General features: G+C 49.3%; 1 protein-coding gene across 2 annotated transcripts in view; it reads right to left on the reverse strand.

The window, feature by feature from the left end:
- The window catches only part of TSPAN14 (tetraspanin 14), a 51,415-nt gene extending 30,677 nt beyond the window's left edge, over positions 1–20,738 (reverse strand). Inside the window, exon 1 of one of the 2 annotated variants that reach the window (XM_004680693.2) lies at positions 20,550–20,738. The gene's annotated coding sequence lies outside the window, so the exon portion shown is untranslated. Of the gene's footprint in view, positions 1–13,950; positions 14,071–20,549 lie in introns of those variants that run through there. The other variant, XM_012723746.1, reaches the window with a different exon arrangement.
- Positions 20,739–20,744: the final 6 nt, after the last annotated feature.

Consider the following 20,744-nt stretch of genomic DNA (forward strand, 5'->3'; position numbering starts at 1 on the left):
TATTCGAATCCACTGGTCTGTATGTCTATTCTTATTCCAGTACCATGCAGTTTTGATTATTATGGCTTTGTAGTACAGCTTGAAGTTTGGGATTCTAACTCCACTCTTAAATAAGATCTTGGCTCTGGGTAGAATTCTAGGCTGGGGAATCCATTTCACTGAGGACGATGAAGTCTCAGCTCTACTGTGTTACAGTCCAGTGCACTGAGAAATGGAAAAGACTAAGATTCCTCATCTTTGAATTTGACCTGTTGTGCTCTCACTCTAAACGTGTAGGACCATCTTTCTCCCCAGCACTGAAATCTCAGGGTACCATCTGGGCCGATCTACAGCCACCAGATTCGCCACTTCTAATAAGGAAGCCAGCACCCTTCTCAGGAAATCTTTTCTTGACGATTTTCCCACTTGCACTTTTCTCTCTTTCTGCAACTCCTATTAATGAATATGAGGACCCTGACTGTCGCTTTGTTTTCTTACCTCTTCTGCTGAATTACTTATCTCTTCATCTTTCTTATCTACTTCCTGGAGAGTCTTTCAACTTTATCTTCTAATAATTCTGATATTTTTGTTCTGCTGCCCATTTAAACTTTGTTAACTGTTTTCTAAATAGCCCATTTTAATAGTATCCTATTCTTATTTCATGGTTATATTTTAGTCTTATCTCTGTGAGAAAATACCTAACTTTTTTCAAAATATTCCCTCAAAACAGATTATTTCCTTCAAGCTGTCTTTATTCTCCCTATTTGTTTTGCTTCTTTCGGGTTAGACATGTTCTTCAGGTGTTAGTAACTCTTGGTAATCCTCAGGATTAAGTAACTCCTGACATCTACAAGTAAGTGCCTAAGAACTAGCTGGACATGCTGCATCCTTGGGTGATTTCTGTGATCTGGCTGTATCACATGCTGGGAATCTCCACTGTCATCATCTTTAGCTCACTCCTCTTTGGCCAGTCAGGTTCCCTTGTGAGGTCTCTTTGAGTCACCTACCTGGCAGATAGGCACTCAGCAATCTAGAAGCTAAACAGGGTTAGAAGGCTGGTGAAAGGAAGTGGTTCCCACATGAGCCTGCAAGAATGCTAGCAGCCGCCTAGTCCCTTGGTTTATTCTTCTGCAGAATAAATCTCCAATGTCCAGCTAAAGGGAGTGACAGTCACTAGGCATCACAGAGGAAGGAAAGGGTCTAGGTATCTCCTCAAATCAACTGCTTTCAAACAGTTCTTATAATTAGCCACCTCTGATACTCCTTTCCACTAGCGCCACCCCCAAAATAATAATATGGTAACACCAACACCTACTCTTTAAACTGGGTCACTTATCCATCTATTCCTGGCTTGCAAAAAAAAAAAAATCTTCTTTTCATTCTCTCTGTTGTTGTTGTGTAGAGTGATTCCTTTAAAAATAAAATCTTTACCTTAACTTTTATGGGGTTTTAGCATAAAGTAAAATTTGGTGTTTTCATTTTTTCACTTATATCTCTAGATAAGATGCTTCAAAATATCTTTTGCCACATTTTTACTGAGCAAAGTGAAGAAAAAAGTAAGAGATATAATCATCATATAAAAAGCAAAGAGACTCTGCAGATGTAATTAAAGTGGCCAATCCATTGACCTTAAAATAAGGAATGTGGCTGAGTGGGCCCAATGTAATTGAGCAAGTCTTTAAAAACAGAGCTTTTCTGAGGGCAATAGTCATCACAGAGATTCCCAGTGTGAGGGGCACCGCATCATTTCTGGATCTCAATCAGAGGAGTCACATGCAGGGGCCAAAGAAGAGACGGGCCCAAGGGTAGCCCTCGCTGGTTGCTTAGCAAAGAAAGTTTCCCAACAGCAGAACTGGATTCTGCAAACAACCTGAATTTTTCCCACTTAACCTAAAACTCCAGAAAAGAACACAGTCCTGCCAACACCATGATGTGGGTCATATGAGGCCCTAAAATGAGAACCCAGTTGAACTATGCTATACCTGGACAACACAATCTATTCTACCCCAAGCTAAGCACTTCCCCCTCAAAGTTATCCTCTTACCTCCTTCTCCAGTCATTCATCAAGATTCAGCCTCTCCACCTGCCTTTGAGACTCTGAGGATTGACAATATTGGCACCTAACCTGGTCCAGCCCATCCCAGGGAAGGGCAGCCATACTCCCAACGAAGCTGGGGCCCCTGCTGGGCCTCCAAGTAGCACCAGGGTCCTGAGCATTCCTTTGTCTGACAAGGGAATGCTTAGAACCCCTAGGTACTGGGGAACATTCACAGGCAAAAGGAATGGGTAGGCCAAAGAGGAGAAGTCTAGGAAGAGACAGGGAAATATGGAAGGGAATTGGGTCCCAGAAGGAAAAAGAGTCACAGAGGCAGGCCAGAGTAGGCTGACTCGCTGCCCATGGGAAACTCACAGAGGAAAGATGTACCCCATGGCACTATTCCCCTCTGAGTGGAAGGAGGTACTCAGGTACATGGCTCTCTATCCAGCTCTCTGACTCACCTTCAGAATCAGAAGTGTTGCTATCCTGTTATAAACCAAGCCCAGCCTAAATCCCAGACCCAAGATCTGCTGGAAACAGTGTGAAATAGGACACCGTAGCAACAGGAATCCAGAAACTTGACTATCATCATAGGGAATGCTACAGAAACACACAGGGGAGGGGTTTGGGTGGGCCACCCTCCCTTAGCACATGGTTACAAGCCCTGGCCCTGGCACACAGGTGTGAAGACAGAGGTTCCCAGAATTCACAGACACTCAGGTCCTGGCCCTCCAGCTCTGAGATGGCCTCCACACAGAAAAGTCCAAGAGACCTGGGCCACCAGCCCAGAGCCCCTCCAGGCTCAGCTCTGACCCCCAACTCAGGCTCTCCAGTAGGACCACTCTCTAGGCACTTGGCTTCCTGTATGAAACCCTGAATGTAGCAAGCACCACAACTCCACAACCCCAAACCTACTGAGCTTAAGGAGCACTCAAGGGCTGCCTCTTCATCTGGTAACAGGAAACACTTTCTACCTCAGTACCACTGTCAAGAAAGGCACAGGAGGGAGACATATGGATCACAGGAGGGAAAGCGGGTGGGAAGGCTCAGGGGGGTGCTGGAACTGAAATGGAGGTCAGCTAATCCAGCCATTCTCAAACTTGCTATTTTTATTATTTTGTAAGCTACGGGAGCCTTTATTCAAAGAAATTCTGACCCAGAAACCCAGCAAGGAGGCAGGCACAACAGGTCACTCACTCTTCAGGTGGCTCTGGGGTGGGTGGGGGGCGGGGAGGGAAGACCCCCATGGGGTTCACACTTGAAGATGCTAGGTCTGGTATAGTTGATTCCAAATTCCACAAAACTCAAGGAGCTTTTTCCCAACTACACATGGAGAGTGGTTCCAGAGGACTGTAACAGACTGGAAATTCACGAGTTTAGCGGCAGTTCTTCATAGCCATTGGCTTGAAGGGACCTCCTTCCCTTACCAGCCAGATCTGGAATAATCCAACATCAAAATACATAACAAAAGTAATGAATTGGGCATCTTTCTGGGGGCACAGGGGCTGGATCTCAGCACTATGGGCTGTGGGTGGCCACTGCAGCACGAGTAGATCCCCACCAGGGGCCTGACCCACATGGAGTGGCAGTGCTCCCCTGACGCGCCCGCTGCTCCTCTCAGCAGTGTATTTCAGTAGATCTGCCTGTTCTGCTCCCCGCTCTGTCTCTGGTGATTCCTCTCACCCTCCCCCCACATCTCCAGCCTATACCCTGGATAGGTAAATAAGTAAATCTTTAAAAGATAAAATTAAGAAAAAGTAATGAATTTCACCTCATTAAATAAAATAATCCATTATATTAGTTTTCTATCTCTATCTAGAATTCACCCTAAGATAGAAAAATGGTTAAAAAAAAAATAAGGAAAAATATTCTTAATAGCAGAATGCCAATTATAAATGTAGAAGATGAGGGTTAGGCTTCCCCAACTGTGCAGAACGGGCTTCTCCCAACAACTGCCACCTTATCATGTGATGTGGAGGTCAGTCAAGGCCCTGAGGGCTTCAAGAGACAGTTACCATAATAATCTTAAAGAATGAAGATTGAGGGTCATCCCCAGAAAGAACCTTTTTTTTTTTTAAGATTTGTGCATACAGAACTGGGGTACAGGCCAGAGGCTCAGGAGCGGCGAGAGGCTTCACCAGAGACAGAGTGGGGAACAGAACAGGCAGATCGACGAAGCACACTGCTGAGGGGAGCAGCGGGCGGGTCAGGAGAGGTCTGCTGCGCCATGTGGTCACCTCCGGGGCAGGCGGGAATCGAACTCATGTGGAAGCGGCTTTAGATTCTCAGTGCTGTGCTTTAACCCGCTGCGCCACCAGGGAGGGCTGAAAGAACCTTTTTAACCATCTTGTGGCACAGCAAAGATCTGGAGCATATGATTTCACCATAAGTCACCTCTTCTTGTCATGTAGGACCTCTCCTCTCTCCTTGACCCCCAGTCCCAGTCCCAGTATATAAACCCTCAATCATTCCCTTGAAGCATCTCATTCACTCTAGAATTTATATCCATTTAAATTCTCCATATGTATGTAATTAAATTTTTCTCCTACTAATCTGTCTGGTATGAATTAAGCAGCTGAGACCACTCTAACAAGAACCCAGAGAGATGAGGAAGGGTGGAGGAAATTCCTTTATGTCCATATATGGAAATTATAGAATTCAATCAACACTCAGCAACCATCACAGCAATAACTGGTTCTATCAAGAATCACCAGCGAGTCCTGTCTCAGTTTATTCTGGTTGCTAAAACAAAACATCATAGACTAGGTGACTTAGAATGAACTAATATGTACTTCTCACAGCTCTGAAGGCCGAGAAATCCAAGATCAAGGATCCAGAATAGTTGGGAGAGAGCCCAAACCTCTTTCGAGCTGGCACCTCTATGCTGTGCTCTCACTGTTGGGATAGGCCAGGACAGTAATCCTAACCCTTATGACTTAGGTACTTCCAAAAGTCCCCACTTCCTAAAACCATCAAATTAGACATTAGGCTTTCAATATATGAATTGTGGGGAGGGACAAAAATATTCATACCAAAACAGGTTCAAAAACTAGTTGGTGAAAGTTTGATGAGAAATAGTTACGTAATCTATCTCCTCATCAGACAATATCCATTCCAAAGAGCAAAACAATAACCCAGCAGTGGACAGCCCAGTCACCGAGTGAGTGACCATAGTCGGCATCACTGGCATGAGTCAAACCAAGGTCATTCTCTCCCGAGGGAACACACTGAGGATACTCCACTGACTTCTGTGGTGACGAAAACACACAACCAGAACTTAGGCATGAGAAAAACCGAGAAACCTAAATTAAAAGAGACTGCAAAATAAAATAACTGACCTGAGCTCAAGAGTCTGTGGCATTTTTCCTTTAAAGAAAGAAAAAGAAAGGGAAATAAAACATTCAAGCAACAGGCAGCTCTTGAGAATGATTCATCAAGCAACTCATTCACCAGCAACATCAGGGAGGTACTGGCTCACCCAAATGAGACAGTCCAGTCACCCACAGCTTCTCTCCCCCCATCCTCAACCCCCACCGTCAACCCCCCCCACACACACACATCTCAAAAGCTGGGTGAAAGGACGTCTGGCAACTTCTACCTTTCCTCTACCACTGAAGGTGAGGCTGCTGGCGACAGGATGGGGGGAAGCCCAAGCTGCCCTGGCTCATGGCCACCTGAAAGCCACGGCAGGCCTGTTTCTGAAGCCGGAGTCCATCGAAATGTCCTACATACCAAAGCCAGTTGCACTGAAGACATAAGAGAACCAGAGCCCAGCTTACCTGCCTCAGGCATCATGTTAAAATTTGCAATGTGCTGTGACTTCCAGGGCCCTCTGTTGACTCTGAACTTCCCAGCTCAGGGCCTGACACAAGAACTGACGACAACAGCCCAGCAATCCATCAGCACACAAACTCGTGCTTCAAGTCTCTCAGGGTGGGAAGCCTTTTTGTCACGGGAGACAAATACTTCAGAATGTGTTTCTGCGTACTTAGGCAACCAATGTGTGGTAGGCATCTAGAAGGACTTGGAGTGAGACCTGTGCCTGACAGAAGGGACGCAGGACACACTTCCCTACTAAATGTGGAGTCAAGTAGGTACAGGCGGACAGGAGTGGGCACAGAGAGGGGAGAGCAGCAGGAAGACGGGCAGAAGCACTGTACAAAGCAGAGGTAGGACACGGACAGACAGCCCAGCGGCACCCTACCCAGGTGCTCGCCAGTACGGGGGTACAGCTCTACCCTGGGTTAGGGGCACTGCACTGCAAGCCCACATGGTAGCAGGTCACTGGGAACCCCCACCCCACCCAACTCTCCCAAGCAGGTGATCAACAAAAAGCCCCCAGCTCTGGGTGGGGCCTGTACAAGGATGCTGGCACCAGGATACAACCATCCAGGCTCTGGCAGGGCTCCAGGGCTGAGAGCCCCAAAATACCACACATGTGCTCAGGGGTGGGTGGACACGTTCTTGGGGAGAAATAACTTCTGCTTCAACCACTAAGAAATTATTTCCACTCCAACAACTGAGTCCTCAGCAGCTTCTAAGGGAGCTCCTTATAGAATAGTACAGGGATTTGGCCTGCATGTCTAATGTAGGCTTGAATTGTTCTCTTCATAGGAGTTGTCCTCCTTCTCCCAATACAAAGAAACTGCATAAGAGAATTTAAAATTACACACTGCCTCCTTTTCTCTATTTCTATATTCCTGGAAGCAATAAAAATTATGGCTTAAAATGTTCAAAGTATGTTTTATGACAATCAGCCCACCTCGCCCCAAGATCAGCATTGGGAGCATCCCCTGATCCTGTCGAAAGTCAGGGCACAGTCTGGTTCCTGACCCTTTCCAGGATGCAAACAAGCCAGGGGGAAGGTTTACAGAGCTAATAAAATGAACTTCTCAAACAAGCTATGAAAAGTGAAGCCTGCTGCAGGAAAACAAATATAACTAAATGCACTGAAAATATTACGAGAAAAGAAATGAAGGGAAATGGATTTTTTTTTTAATGTAAATCAATGGTGGGACACTGCTATTTAAAAAAAAAAAAAGGCTGAGAGTAATTTGGAAAGAGAAGAGTCAGTCCCTAAAACAGAGTCTTAGTTAGAGGACCAGGGCCGCTCCCCAAGTAGCTGAGCAGGGAGCTGGGTCACCTCTAGCCTACCAGTCAGCCTCAGGGCTCACCTCCAGGCCTGGGAGGGACAAGTTCTTCCCCCACAAGTCCCCCTACCTACCTACTTACCAGCAAGCAAGGGCTGGGCAGGTGATCCTAGTAAAATGAGGAGAATCACCTCAAATATTTTCCCGTACAAAAAATAAGAGTTCCTCTTCTAGCTACTTATTTGAACTCCAACATATTCTCAAACATCTTAACATATGATGCACTTTGTCTGAATATAAAAGCATAATGCTTAGGATGTGATTCTGACACATGGTTCAAGGGGCAACAAATGGCCAAGAGGCCCAGCAATGTTCTTTTTCAAAAGAGAGGTCCACTTACCCCCTGGGTTCTGGGTCCCAAAGAGGACCTTGCCAGCTGGCTTTGAGATGTCCCAGTGACCAGCCAAGGGAGCTTCCCTGATCCTCAGTCTCATCTCCAAGATACCTCTGTTGTCCAGGGGGATGCTGGAAACTGCACACCAAGAAAGACTGGGCCATGGAGCTGGGGCTGCCAGGCCCATTTAAAGCTGACTTCAAGGAGGGCGGAAAGGTGATGACTGCAAAACCACAAAGCAGGCTGAAGAAAGAGCAAGAGCAGCAGTGCAGGGAGGGGCAGGCAAAGGTGTCTGGGACAGTGACTCTCAAACTTGAAAGTGCATGCAAATCCCCTGGGAATCTTGGGGAAATGTAGATTCTGATCAGCAAGTATGGAGTGGACCCCAGAGTCTATGGCTCAAAAAACTCTCAGGTGATGTCAATGCCTCTGACTGACAGGCCTATGGACAATACTTTGAACTTCAAGGATCTAAGTTACCTAAGAGAAAAGCACAGACATTGAGGAAAGAAATCAAAACCATCAAGGCAAGTCCTGGGTAGATGCACTAGCTTCACTGTGCACTGATTTACAGAGATGGAATCACTTCCCAGGAGAAATGCTTTAATTTTGAAATTTGTTTGGTATTTTAGCACATTCCACTAGATTTCACAAGTTATTTTATTCCATTGCACAACTGCAGAAGCTACCCTATTGAAAATGACTAACGTAGCTGAACTCCTGCCCCTTGGGTATCTTCCAAGACCAGGCCTGTGGTGCAGAGGAGGAACAGTAAGCCCACAGCAGTGACCTGAGGCTGATTTGGGCCCAGCAGACAATGGGAGGAAAGCCACTGGCCTGTGGCTCAGGTGCCCAGGAGACCCAGGGGTCAAATGGGACAAGACAAAGGATGAGAAACCCACCCTGAAGAAGCACCAGCAAAAGAAAGTTTTGCCTCCTGGAGTCTGTAGGAGAGACATAATTTAACCTAAGCTCCCAGGAAAAAGAAAGGATATTTACTTTTTTACAGTAAATACCTGACCTTAGAGAGATAAAATATAAAGAGCTTTACTTTCCTTCCCTTCCCTTGGTATTTCCAAGAAGAGTCAACCTACCTCACCCCTAGGTGTGATAGTGGGTTGCTGGTACCACATCAGCCCCTGAGAATTGACAGTGTGCCCTGGGGCTGAGGGGCCATATGAAAACCAGCCATCGGAAAAGGTGACCATCACTACTATCAACACTCCTCAGGAACCTAAGGAAGAAACACTCCAGAGGAGACATGCTCTCTGTCAACCCTGTCCAGTGAGATCCACAACACACCCCCTACCCCGCCCCCAGAGGCTGAGCTGTGTAGAGAGGATCAGGTAGGAACACTCCATTTTAGAATTAAGATCCCTAGAACTCAGAGTCACGACTAAAAAGGTTGAAAAGTTCATCTGAGCTGCCCTTCCATTTCCTGAAACCTATACGCCTGACAAGGAACTGCCAAAGTCACCCAGTGGCACAGCTGGGATTCAACCCCAGCCTCCCTCAGTGTGTATTTTCAGAGCCCCCTACTGACTCAATCAGGACTTTTCTAAACCTTACTTGGCCCACCTACCATACAGTTTATTCAATGCACTTTACAGTGAACTTGAGATCTTTCTGCAAAGTCTCACACAACACATGAGAAAACTCCGAGGTGCAACCGTACATACCTGAGGCTGGGACTTGTTTCCTAATTTGTAAGAATTAGCTAGCTAATGAGAGTAGAGGGGGCGCTACACATGACTTCAAAATATGCCTCTTTGGCATAAGGAGTCTCTTAAGCTGGTTGTTTTTAAATAAGAGCAGGCACAGGAAAACCTCTGAAAATGGAGTTAAGCTCATACTTTGATAAAAGATATTTATAAGAGAAATCTCCCATTGTAAGGGTGTGTTCTCTGTAACAGAAGAGAAGGAAGACTACATCATGAAACTCTTATCGATGGAGAAGATGGGGACTCAAGCCGGCAGAACCACCAAGCCCTCCTTTGCGGTGCTTTCCCCGTAACCCTCCCCAGCCTCAACATCTTTGGTAGATCTCTAGATGGAAAAAAGGTATTTAAGGTGAAGTATTGGCCCACTGCGGGGAGTTACTCAGTTTTCCAGGGTACGTACCAGCAGTACACACATTATTGAACTTTGGTTTGTTTTTCTCCTGTTTATCTGTCTTTCATTGCATGGGTATGTAAACCATTAACCTAAAAAGGTAAAGAGAAAGTTATTTTTCCACTCCTACGAAAGTCAGATAAGAAAGCTGATCTGAAGGATGAGCTTTGAGAGAGTAAGAAAAAATGCTAAACACAAGAAAATTAGTGAGACTTGTAAGTGCTCATAAAAGCAGCTCTATTTCAGAAGCAGATGACTATTACAGATTTTGGCTGCAGTTAAGAAAGCTGGAGACATATGGATTGAGGTTGGCACACCTCCAAAAAAATGCCAGAGTGTCCTTCAGCTCCACCTACAACCCTGCACTTGGGAGAAACTGGATCCCCAGGAGGGAGTTTGTTTTGCCCACCAAAAACCAGGAAAGAAGAGAAAAATTCAGACATGAAGAGGCAGGGAGAATTCCCCTCAGAGAAGAAATTCTACAACAAAATTGAAAGAAACTTTTCCCAACCACCCCTTTACTAAGTGCTACGAGCTCTTTTACAGGGACTTCACTGGAGAGGACCAGGAGTTAGAGAGAGATCACACTTTGTACCTGGAACCCAAGGCCAGAGGCTTTGGGGCTCTCCCTCCCTCTGCTCCTCCTGTCCCCTCACACTCTTGCACACTCAGCAGCCACGAAGAGGTAAGAGCACTCCCTGAACCCCGTGCACAAGTCAAAGTCATCAGACTCAGAGAGAGGGAGACTCTCACAGAACAAAGAGAAATCTCAGCACCACTAGGCAGTGGAGGTACAGCTGGGGAACCAGATATTAAGGGGAGGAACCGCGGGTCTGGCCAGGAGACTACATGACCGGCTCAGTGGCAAGATTCATGTCCAGGACTTTCCCCTGGCGCTGTGCACCCGCTGCCTGCTGCCTGCCCAGCCTGCCGCCTGCCTGAGATTCAAGAGCCCAGAGATGGCAGAACAAAGGAAAATGGCTGTGGCTCAGGCTGTGGGGGAGGCTTACAGCAGCCTGCCAGCAAGCAGACTTTTCTGCAGCTGAGTGCTCCAGTGAGAACAGGGGACACTGGGCTGAACACTGAGGTACAAAGAAAAGTGGGGGCCTGCAAAACTGACAGCAACCCAGGCACGAGTCTGGCCCCCACCCAAGGATGCAGCTGGGCTGGGAGAGCAGAACCCACTCCCAGAGAAGGCGGGCAGGTGGCTGGGAAAGCCGGCACAGAGCACTCCTGCCGTTCCCTCCCCAGCTGCTCAGAACTGAGGGCAGAGGGAAGGTTCCCCAGGCATAGCCCAGAAGTTTAAAAAGACAAAGGGGGATCTCAACAGAGGTCCCATGTGCCAGAACTCCAGGAATAGGGGGCTCTGGGAAAGGGCAAGCTGGGCAGCTGACCCAGAGTCAGAGAACACGTGAGGGGCCTGGGGTAGCTAAGATCTGTCCAGCAAAGGACTTCTATTAAGCATACTGGGCTCCTGCTGCCAGTAACAATAAAAAGCACTGACCTTCCTCTTCCCCCCTCCCCCCCCCTAAAAATCCACAATGGGCGGCAACAGAAAACCAGGGCAGAGCCCATGAATAGCTCCACTGTCAGGCCCCAGGCCCCACCTCCTCAGACCCACAGGTCAGCCTTAACTGCCACCAGCCACAATAGAAACCTCTGTGCTGCTGAGTCCCTGAGCCCCATGCAACAGAACTGTGGGCATGGGAAGCGCTGGACTTCTCACGGGGGCAGCATGTAAGGCAATGGCGGGGGAGACAGCGTAGGGACACAGGTCTCAAACCCACAAGGTCAAGGTCACCTTGGCCACCTTTCCATTCAGAGGGACTAGCTGACAGCCAGCCCAAAAATCTCCCTTCTTCTTGTTTGTCCTGCCCTGGCATGGGGTGGTCAGAACCACACAGGGGAAGACTGTGATTATTTCAGTGGCCTGGTGGCCATGGGAGTGGGGAAACAGGACTCCCAGGAGGGCCCTGTGAGGTGGGTCCAGCACACATCCTCTCTCCTATCCCTCCCACCCTGCCCCCAACCCATCTAGGTAGAGAAACTCTGCCCTTACCCCCTGCTTCTGCTCTAAAAGGAAGCTGCTTGCTCAAAACAGAAAAACCATCTATTATTTACACCTTCAGAGGGTGACAGTCAGACCCAGAGTGGTCTGGACTGCAGAGCAGGCAAAAGGTCCAGTGGTGTTGGGACAGGAGACTCTCACCCAACCTCTGAAACTGAGGGAGAGTCTGCTCTTCCATAAGCTGGAGCCCAGTTCCAGCTTCTCTCTCAGCCAAGACTCTCCCCATGCCACTCATGCAGCCCAGAAGTCCTCTACACTCCCAGAACAGTTTACATGCCCCCTCCAAGAAGTCTACCTGGGTCCCTCCCAATTCCACCTGGCTCCAGCTGCCTCCTCGCACTCAGATCACACCTCTGGGTGCACAGATTTCATGGTACCTGTAGAGAGTACAAAGGCAGCGAGCAACAGGTGCTCCTGAGAACAAGCAAACCACAGCTGAACCAACAGTGAGAACCAGCACCCCACCATCCCCACCACCAGTGCTCCAGCTACAGTTTCTGACTGCAGAAACACAAGGTTGCTCCAAAGAAAAACCTAAGACATTTTTATTCTCCTTCTTAGAATCAAAACAGTGTTTCTTCTTGTCCTGTTAACCACCCAAGCCCAGGTTCCCCATCTAGACAGCTCTACTACAGACCTGTAAGCAGCTACAAGGCATCCCTGCAGCTGGCTTATAGACAGAAATGCTGAGAGCTAGGGGTCTGACAAAGTGAATCACGGCTTACTAAACTATGCGCAGAACTGGAACAACCCCAAAATAAACTCTGGAGTAAAAATCAGTCAGTGCAGAATAGCAAAATCAGTATACCAACAAGGGAATAAACAGGAGTGGTGTAGAGGCACGTGCCTGGGGGCCCAACAGCTGGTGACTGAAGCCTCGGGGGAGCAGAACCTAAGAGGTCACTATATATCTCTGCATGTTGTTCATCATGAACAGATTCTTTAAAAAAAAAAAAAAATTCAACCTAAATTGTCATTTAAAATCCCTAAAGTTTGAGGTTAGAGGGAGCCTGACCTCTGCAGACAGCTTCAGGTGTCTCCCTAGAACAAGCAGTAGTGGAAGGAGAGGTAGGAAAAGGGGGAGACGGGGGAAGGGAGTACCAGTCCCAAAAATAAAGACTCAGAGAGCTCTGGCTCACAACTCCTCTCCAAGCCCTAAAATAGACAGTTTTCTATGCAAGACCAAGAGCAGATTTTGACAAAGGCAGAAAGGAAACCCAAAGTTATTTCACATGCAGGACCATCTGTGGGCAGGTCCACTCTGGTGAAACTGAAAGACACTCTCCCCAACACCCCCCCTTTCAGGTTCAGGCAGTGGATGCTGGGGAGCCGCATCACAGGCATCCCAAGCCTGCAGCAGGGATCTTCAAGTCATCAGGAGGCTCGAGGTCCTAGCGCTCAAGCACCCACTACATTTTAGCCACTGAAGAAAGCTATTTCAACAGATTTCCAGGCCTGGCCCAACTCCAGGACAGACTAAAAACAGTTCCTCCAAAATCCCTACTCAAAACCCCAATCCCTTAACCACTAAACTCCATTTACCTTTCAGGAAATGGAAGCTGCAAAATGGAGTTGCGAGATGGGTTTGTATATTTATCCCCGGCTTCAGGGACACATACATGTTGTTTAATAGCCTCCTTTAACTGGCAGTCAATAAGTGCTCGGCACTCAGAAGCATTGATGTATTTCCTCCAAGTGATTTTCCCTCTAAGGAACAATACAAAACCATCCCAGTCTGCCTGCTTCTAAGGAGTATGACACAATGCCTATTACAACCAGGACAGGACAGGCCATCTGGGTGAGAGAACTGGGGGGTGGGGCGCGGCGCATGAATGGAGCTTTTCTACCTAGCCATCTCCCCTGCCTGAGACCAAGCAGGCACAAAGATCCCCTAATGACCTCAACCTGGAACACTGCCTGCGCAACAGGAAAAAGGATGGAAAGGGGAAGGCGCAGGTTTGGTTTCCTTATTCTATAAAATGCTTTCTGACAACTACTGGACGTTCAACAAGTAGCCCCCAAATTAAGATGCAAAAATGACATTTCACATGTAGACTCACACAGGCACTTGGAGCCCGCATACCACAGCTGCTGGGAGCAAGCCCCTGCCCCACTTCAGGGGCCCCTGTGGCCCTAGCCCTTGGCCACTCTTGTCCATAATCCCACAACCCTCCATCACACCAGCCGCTCTCCCACCATCTTCCCACAGTGAGTGGGCAGGGCCCCCCACACGCAAACAGCACCTCAGCTACCCGCCCCCTCCACCTACCCAAGGAGAGCACTTCCCAAGGTGACCACGGTGATCCAGAGGGGCAGCACAGAACCTCCCCTTTACCCTATGGCACATACATATTCTCCCTACTCCAGGCTCCCTGAGGAATGAATGCCCCAGGCCCCCATCACTAGAACCAACTCTCTTGTTGACAAAACCATCTCTGCTTACATCATTACTTGCATGTGACAGGAAGCAGCCAGGACAACAGCGGACAATGGCTGGAGCAGGCAGGATGGCTGTACAGAGCTGGGTCTGTCACCACCCTTGCCCCCATCTACAGCCAACAGGTTTCCTTCACAAGCTATTTTTTTTTCCCTTATAACAGGGCGTGACCTGGTTTCTAAAAACCAGGAGCAGCTGTTGAGCGAGAAGCAGCCCCAGAAGTAGGAGACACACCAAGCAGGGCCATAAGTGCAGGGTCTGACCAAGTCAGAGGAAGGACAGAGAGAAAATAAGGGGCGTCAGGCATGGAGGCGGACGAAGGTGGCTGGACATGGGGATCAGAAGCCTCAACAGGGCTTGGAAGTTGCAGGAGGCTGGAGGGAGCCACCAAGGGGCCTGGAGGGCACAGTCCAGGCAGAGTGAGAAGAGCCCTGCAGTACCTCCCCCACCCCACCAAATGAGTCGGTCTTCTGGCTAGGGAGAGAGACTCAGAAAGCTGTCAGACTGGTTTGCCCAGGAAGGGGAGATCAGAAAACACAAGGTACTGAGGCCAAGGAAGGAGGCAAAGCAGGGAGGGATATCCAGAGTGGGGGGGGGGCGGTGTCAGGCACCCACCAGCTGGCAACGGGAGGCCGGCAGGAAAGCTATTTGTAAGGGGCAAATTGGTGGGCTGGAGGGAACCCAGAGCCCAGCTCCACATTATTTCCCCCATGTAGTGGGAAGGCCTAGAAGGCTCAGGGAGCCAAGAGACAGGGAGCCAAAAAATGGCGTGAAAGAACAGGACTGGGGTTTCTGGAGGTCAAGAAGTGATTCCCACAAGGAGGGCCTTGAGCCATGCAAGAACCGAGAGCAAGACCTCATGCTGACTGCTGCTATCATCGTTGGGAGCGGGGAGCAGGGCAGCCAGCCTTCCCTTGACCAAAGTTTAGTCAGGCTCCTCCAAGCCCTTCGCTCCACTGGGACTTCCCTCTCTGTGTTCAGTATTAGCAGGGGTTCTGTGAAGTCACGGACTCCTGCACCCTCCATGACCTGATCAAACTTCTCTTCCTCCATCTCCCAGGTAATTTCCAATCACCTGAAATGACTCCATGTCTCTCTGCTCCCTTGACCTTCTAGAACTCCCCTCTGGTCTGTCTTCAGCCAGGATCCTAACAGTTTAGCAAAGGAATCAGCATACCCTGTTCAAAATGTTCCATCCACATCCACCACCACCACCCTACCACTACCACCCCCACACCCCAGGTCCTTGGTGAATTCCCACTTCACATTATTGTATTAGCGATTTGGCCCAATTTCTCGCCTCTGCTGTAAACCCTCCTCACCACAGTAGTCCTTATCCCTATTACAACAGTTTTGAGTAAAGTCTTCCTTACAGTTTTAGTAAGTATCCGAATTTTTTTTTAAACAATATGAAGCTCCAAGTCTGCCTATACCCTTCACCTAGAGTCTGAGAACCACTTGATCTAGGCCAGGGACAGATCCCATGGGCAACCAGAGTCTCTCCTCTGCAGCAGCACCAGGCAGCAGGCACAGAAAGAGCAGCCTTTGAGCACATGGGCACCCCAGGCTGGGAATCGAAACAATCCAGCTGCTGAGAGTCACACCAAACCTGACTACCTCAGCGGGTGTGCAGGGCCCAGCCGCCCTCCCCTGGAAGCCCAAATCTGAACCTGCCACTTTCCATTAAGCTTAGGTTTCCTGAGGCACCCAGTGTGCATCTGAGGCTGTAAGCACAGGACACTGCCTAGGGACTGTGTTCAGGGAGATGCCACCACCCATGACTCTTAAGGCCTGGGACTCTATGACCCTGCAGGGCTCCCATGACTCAGACCTCGGGGTGTAAATGAAAGATTTAATCCCGGTTACTGGGAAGACCCCTTTCCTGAGTGTTAGACTATGAATTCCTCAAAGCCTCTATTTTTTTAATGTTTTCTGGACCCTGCAAGGTAAATAAATACAGGCCCCAGAAGTTACTATAGTCAGGGGAAAGTAAGAAAGGAGGTTCACCAAACCTCTCCTCAAGCCAAACCCCTGCCCAGCCCCTCATCCTGGTCCCTCCCCAAATCTTTCCCATGTAGGAAAACCCAGCCTCAGCTCTCCCAAGCTCTAGGAAAACACAGTGCGGGACAGCATTAGAGATGTACCTCTTACCCACAATCCCAGAGGCCACTTTAGGACAGTGGCTGGGACTGTCAGTCACACAGCACAGGCTGGCAGAGCCCAAGGAGGGTTGAGCTGGTCCCCCCAACTACCTAACTGATGGGCACCTTGGCTCTAGACCTTCTCCCAACCATGTTGAGGGAGGGAGACAGAACAGATGTCAAGAAATGAAGTTTAACTGCCTGCCCGGACCCTGCCTCTACGGTAAACCACAGCACTGCCCAATCTGGCCCAACTCCTAGCATAGAGCAAGTGTGGTTCTCAGATTCAGCTATTGCTGAGCACTTTACTGAGGGCCATCAGCTGGATAGCAAGCACCCCAAGCCCCAAATAGCAAGTGAGGCCTAACTAAGGGGCTTCGATTCCAATTTTCATACCTAAAGTATAACAGTGATCCTGTGAGAAAGATACAGAAGGCAGACTCTTTTCAATTTACAGATGATAAAATCAAGTCCAAGGTGAAGAACAATAAAAAGCAAAGACATGTGACACAATCCAAAAACTGACCTTACCGTCCATTCTATGAGCTGGACAGTGTTATTGATCTTCATGTTTAATTGACAGAGGCACTGAATACTTCTCCCAATACAGTCACTTGCCCTGTCTAAACAAAATAAAAACATATACCGTCGAGGTAGAAAAATGGACGTGGAGACATTATGAATACCCCCGACGGATTCAGTCAGAGGACACTGCTGTAATGGAAGACAAGCCAGAATGCTGGGATTCACCTATAGCAAAGATTCTCTAAGATGCGACTCTGGTGACCAGGCAGGAATGCGATCACCTCTACCTCTTTTACAGATGAGAAAACAGAAGCTTTGAAAAGGGTGGTTAATATGCCTAAGGATCGTGAGTTAACCACAGAGTAGAAGAACCTGAGGTCTCACGACCTCCACCCTTGTTTCCCAGCCCAGCTGGAAGTCACCAGACACCAAGCAGATGACAAAGCACAAAAGCAAGGTCCACAGAGTGGCTGACTCTTCAACACCTCACAAGGATGGCCTGAGTAGAAAATGTGATTAACAAAAAGGTTCCCCACAACCAGATAACACACCAGTCCCACATTCAAGCCTGTTCTCCCTGTGATTTCCTCCACTGGTAACCTCTGGAACTCAGTCCCAGAGTCCCAGAAATAAAGAGGAAGGACAAGACCTGTAGGAGTACCTCTGCTGTCCCCTCTGTAGGGAAGATGCTACCCACACTAGCCACAGGCAGGCAGAGCAGCGGGAGGTCCAAGAAGCCCATGGGTGTGGTGTGTGCGGGGCACTGAGGAGCAGCAGGAGGCTGCTTCCCTTTATGTGAGTACTAACACCCATTTGATGCTATCACAAATGGGTGGCAAGCAACAGAGATCACCATCCTAGCACCAGTTAGGGGGTTAAACAAGCGGGACTCACCACTACTCCTTGAATCCATGAGTGAAGTAAAAAGATGAATGAGCAAAGGAAGGCCATTCACTTGTCCAGGGTCGGAGGAGCAAGCTGCCTCTGCGGCCCACCTCTTACTAGCCCCCCAGGATCCATTCTTATCCACCAACCTCTGTCCCTCAAATGCAACACCCCAATTTATCTTTAACAAACAGCATTTCTTCAGCTAATTCACAATGTTCCTGATGACAGAAACACAAACACTGGGACCCAGACTTGGGAAGAATTCACAGGGGAAAGTAGGCTTAGTCGGGTTGACCAAATGGTTCCAATATACTGTTCCCCCCTGGCCATGTGATGCTTCAGTCACTAAAATGCCACCTCTGGGTGGAAACCGGAGTCAGGTGAGAGTCATCAAACTCTTGGTGCCTCTGTCCAGATGACCAGGAGTGTTCCAGCCAATCAGCAATGGTCCCGCGGTGAAAACAACATGAAGCGGGGATGTGACAGACGTGGAGTGAGCAATGTGTTTGTTGCTTTATGCCTCTGAAATTTGGAGACACTTATCAAGGCAAGCCCTGATCTATCTAGACTGACACAGGCAGTGACTCACACCCCAATCTTACATACATGGCAATACCAGTCTTCCCAAGCCTGATGTTAGGGAGACAAACCTACATGGCCAGTCTGCAAGAGTTCAGGAACACATGCTATGCAGCCAGACCAACGAGATGTTCTCAGAAGCAGGGGACAGAAGAACACCAGCTCGGAGGAATTACAGTCCCACTGGGGTCCAGGCTTATGCAGTGTGCTAATCCACTTTCCTCACTTCTAAGAGGAAGGCATTGTCTAACTGCCTAGAAATGAGGACACCTGGCTCACATCGAGACCTTAAGCAAGTCACTTTGGAACTTCTATAAGCCATAACTTCCTTCTTTGTAAAAGGTGACTTTAACACTATCTACCATACTGGCTAAACCAGTTAATTCAAGTATAGCTTCTAAGGTAGTATTTGGTATACGTCTCAATAGACTCACCATCACTACTGTACTTAAACCTTCACCATTACTGTAAACTGGTCTATCACCTCCACTGAAACCCAGCAAAGGTTTCCTAGGACTGGAACAATGGCACTTTGCAGGCATTGCCAAACGAATTCTTCCACAACTCAAGTTAAGCAAGTAACAAGTCAAACCCCTAAGTGCACAGTAGCCTATCAAGTGAGATCTCAGGAAATATTTCCGAACCCAGAGTTTCTAGACCTCCTTGCTCCCTGGCCTCCATGGAACTTTACCAGCACCAGGGCCCCTTCCCACCCACACGTGGCATGAGCTTTGTCTTCGCGCTCCCATATATGAGATGAAAGCCAGGTTTTGCTCTCAAGCACACCTGTCCTCAGAGATGAGCACAGCTGCCTAGCTGGTAAAGAGGGGGTGACTTCCCAGAACAGCCAGCCCTCGTGCAGTCCTCCACTCTCTGTGCCCTTTCTTCCTAGAAGCAGCAAGGTCTTCCGAAGAGCCAGTGGGGTTAGTGAATCCCGTTTTCCTCACTGATGCTGCTAAGTGAGACCAAGCTCAGTAAAGAAACATTACCCAGCACTTATAAGTCCAGCCTGGACTCTAAGGCTACAAAGAGCTTACATTCCCGCAGGGGGTTCTGAGCCTGAAACAGTGCCTGGAACAGTACCTGCTCTGCTGGCACCCCGATTCTCTCAATCATGCTTTGTTAAATGAACTGAAGATCACATCTGATGGTCCAAGCAGTGCAGTTCAGAGATGTGGGGATAGAGGGATCAAGAAACTCTCCAACTAAATGTCAGGTGCAACAAAGAATGATGCAATAAGAGAAAAGGAGGAAATCCCTCTGGTGGCCTGGGTTTCCAAGAACTATCTCCCAAATATCAGGGATTTTTTGGATGGGACAATGATTCCAGACAGCTGAGAGGGGAGCTAGGAAGGACTATGGGGTCAGAGGGAAGCTATGGGCTTCACATTGAGGGTGCCCGTGCCCATTAGACTCCCTGACAACTAGTAGGGAGGATGCCTCCTGCCAAGCAGTGGGCTCCCTGAATGTAGGAGGGATGATGAGGTGCAGAGGGTGCTATGATATCTTAAGCCCCAGGTTTCTCTTCTCAAATAAGGAAGGCTGGTGAAGCACTGTTGGAGGCACTAACTTCCCCTATTTGTGAGGTCAAAGGGCGGCGGGAAGGTTCACCCTAAGAGCAAGCCCCATGCAGAAAGACCCCACAGAGAAAACCTGCAGAGGAGCCAATGAAATGCCCTGCATTCACTGCCCGTGCCGACCTGACGCCCCTAGACACCAGTACCCCGGGGCAGTCTTCCAGCTTGGCCATAAGGCTTGGCAGCCAGCAGCCCACCGTCCCTTCTCTCCTCCCCCCAGACCCCCCCAACCCTCACTCCTCCCTCCCCCCAATGGGTCCCTACGCAGCTGCCCCACCACCTTCCCCCGCAGGAGCACCAGGAATAAACAACTCTGTAATCACAGACCCAACTCGAACGAAACTCCAGTTGGCTCTGGACCTGGCTTTGCTCTCAAGCACACCACCGTGAAGCTGAAACTGGGTGAAGGCGTAGTCAAGCACCAGCAGCCCCAAACCCATAAAGGGCAGAGACAGCCAGCGGGCCGAAGCCGGCGACTAGGGACACACAGTCAGCTGGGCTGGAACGGGGCCGCCCTCCTAGGGCTTGCCCACCCTCCACCACCCGCCGGACCTCTCCGCGACCGAGGGTGCGCGATTGAGTCCAAACAAGTGCCCGCTCCAGGGGTCGTTGCTGGGGACAAGGGGCAGAGTCCGGAGCTGCAGCTGCGACGGCGATCGGGCCCCTCCACCCGCGCTCCCCGAGCCCTCCACCCCCGCCCGACCCGGCGCCCAGCGCTCACCAACCGTGGCGCGGACAGGGCGAAGGCCACAGAACCCCGGCTTCCAGACGGGTCGCCCGCCCAGCCTCTCACTCAGCCGGGCGCCAGAGTTCGGCCAAGAGGAGTCTGGGCCAAGGCCTCCAGCCCCTCGCTAGCGATCGGAGCAGACAAAGCCAGCGCCGCCCACCGGGCCGCCCGGGTCAGGAGCCCGAGGGG

Source organism: Condylura cristata, unplaced genomic scaffold (assembly GCF_000260355.1).
Source record: "Condylura cristata isolate star-nosed mole 26May11 unplaced genomic scaffold, ConCri1.0 scaffold00011, whole genome shotgun sequence".
In the NCBI taxonomy this organism is placed as follows: domain Eukaryota; kingdom Metazoa; phylum Chordata; class Mammalia; order Eulipotyphla; family Talpidae; genus Condylura; species Condylura cristata.